This window comes from Clavelina lepadiformis, unplaced genomic scaffold (genome assembly GCF_947623445.1).
Source record: "Clavelina lepadiformis unplaced genomic scaffold, kaClaLepa1.1 scaffold_172, whole genome shotgun sequence".
Taxonomy (NCBI): domain Eukaryota; kingdom Metazoa; phylum Chordata; class Ascidiacea; order Aplousobranchia; family Clavelinidae; genus Clavelina; species Clavelina lepadiformis.
Window position 1 is genome coordinate 10,001 of NW_027508294.1, and position 2,500 is coordinate 12,500.

The window sequence follows — 2,500 nt, forward strand, 5'->3', positions numbered from 1 at the left end:
TAATTTAACAATAACTTTAATTGATAAATACGTTGTCATTGCCTTGCATTGACTCACGTAGCTTTGCAATGCTGCTTGACGATTATTTGATGATTTTGTTGTATGACATATATTGTTATGATTATATCGATTAAAATTGTGCACTTTGACACTGTATGGCATTAGATTAATTTTATAGACTTTTGACTTCGAAATTTTTTCAAGTCGATTCACACCAAAAAAATGTTAAGTCCAAACGCCCAGGTCGCGCGGATAGCCCTCACCCGCCGCGGATTTTCCCAAGTCGGAAGAGCTTTAGCCGCGAGTCGGTGTTTGGACTTTAACTTTTTGTTGGTGTGATGAGACTTGAACATTTTTTAGAGTCCAAACGACCAGGTCGCGCGCATAGCTTTCACCTGGCGCGGATTTTCCGAACTCGGGAGAGCATCACGCGCGGGTCGGTGTTTTGGACTCTGAAAATTTTTCCCATCCACTCCAAAAAATGTTAGAGTCCAAACGCCCAGGCCGCGCATATTCTCTTGACCGAGCGCGGATTTTTCGACCTCGGAAAAGTTTTTGCCGCGGGTCGATGTTTGGACTCTGAAATTTTTTCAAGTCTCGACAAAAAGTTAAAGTCCAAACGTTGGGAAATATTTTCAGAGTCCAAACGTTCGAGTTGCGCGCAGTGCCCGGCCGGGGCGCGGTTCGGCGGCCACGGCAAGCGGCCACGCACCTTCCCAAACTCCAAATCCGGCCGCGAGGTCGCGCGATCCCGAGGCCGTTCTGGGGTACCATGGCGATGCAGGATTCTGTGACTACTATGAGGGAGCAGGCAGTCGTGTGAGCGAATGCGCGCGCGAGTGCGAATCGAAGCAGAATCGATCTCGGTTGGCGTCGGGCACGATGGGCAGATGTAATGCTGTTCGCGCGGTCGCCCATGCTTAGCCGGGGTTTTGAGCGGTCTGTCGGATCCAGTGGCAAGCTATCGGCGTGCCTCGGCGCGAGTATTGCACTCGAATCGCCGGGCAGCGTCCGGAATCGACGGTTTTCGGAGCTCGTGCAAGCCGCGAGCGTAGTGTTTGAGTAGCGATGTACACGGAGAACGTGTGAAAAGAAACGCGGGGCGCCCGTCGTCCCGCAGCAGCCTCGTTTGCTGCGAATAGCTACCTGGTTGATCCTGCCAGTAGTCATATGCTTGTCTCAAAGATTAAGCCATGCAAGTGTAAGTACGAGCTCTCGTACAGTGAAACTGCGAATGGCTCATTAAATCAGTTATGGTTCATTTGATCGTACGTGTTACTTGGATAACTGTGGTAATTCTAGAGCTAATACATGCGAAAAGCGCCGACTCACGGAGGCGTGCATTTATCAGACCAAAAACCGACCGGGCCTCGGCCCGTGCTCGTTGGTGACTCTGGATAACTTTGCGGATCGCACGGTCTTGCACCGGCGACAAATCATTCAAGTGTCTGCCCTATCAACTTTCGTCGGTACGGTATCTGCCTACCGAGGTTCTTACGGGTGACGGGGAATCAGGGTTCGATTCCGGAGAGGGAGCCTGAGAAACGGCTACCACTTCCAAGGAAGGCAGCAGGCGCGCAAATTACCCATTCCCGACGCGGGGAGGTAGTGACGAAAAATAACAATGCAGGACTCTAACGAGGCCCTGTAATTGGAATGAGTACACTCTAAAACTTTTAACGAGTATCCATTGGAGGGCAAGTCTGGTGCCAGCAGCCGCGGTAATTCCAGCTCCAAAAGTGTATATTTAAGTTGTTGCGGTTAAAAAGCTCGTAGTTGGATTTTGGGCTCGGGCCGTCGGTCCGTCGCAAGGCGTGTACTGGCGTGCCCGGCCTCACCTTCGGTTCACCGTCGGTGCTCTTGACTGAGTGTTGGCGGCGGCCGGAACGTTTACTTTGAAAAAATTAGAGTGTTCAAAGCAGGCGGTTCGCCTGAATAATGGTGCATGGAATAATGGAATAGGACCTCGGTTCTATTTTGTTGGTTTTCGGAGCGCGAGGTAATGATTAAGAGGGACGGACGGGGGCATTCGTACTGTGCCGCTAGAGGTGAAATTCTTGGATCGGCGCAAGACGAACAACTGCGAAAGCATTTGCCAAGAATGTTTTCTTTAATCAAGAGCGAAAGTCAGAGGTTCGAAGACGATCAGATACCGTCCTAGTTCTGACTATAAACGATGCCAACTAGCGATCGGGGGGCGTTACTTTGACGACCTCTCCGGCAGCTTTCGGGAAACCAAAGTCTTTGGGTTCCGGGGGAAGTATGGTTGCAAAGCTGAAACTTAAAGGAATTGACGGAAGGGCACCACCAGGAGTGGAGCCTGCGGCTTAATTTGACTCAACACGGGAAATCTCACCCGGCCCGGACACAGTGAGGATTGACAGATTGAGAGCTCTTTCTTGATTCTGTGGGTGGTGGTGCATGGCCGTTCTTAGTTGGTGGAGCGATTTGTCTGGTTAATTCCGATAACGAACGAGACTCTGGCTTGCTAAATAGTTAC

General features: G+C 50.7%; 1 non-coding gene across 1 annotated transcript in view; it reads left to right on the top strand.

The window, feature by feature from the left end:
* The first annotated feature begins 1,143 nt into the window (after positions 1-1,143).
* Positions 1,144-2,500, top strand: part of LOC143472944 (small subunit ribosomal RNA) — a 1,808-nt gene continuing 451 nt past the window's right edge. Inside the window, exon 1 of the ribosomal RNA XR_013120246.1 lies at positions 1,144-2,500. This exon is cut by the window's right edge and continues 451 nt beyond it. This is a non-coding gene — a ribosomal RNA (small subunit ribosomal RNA).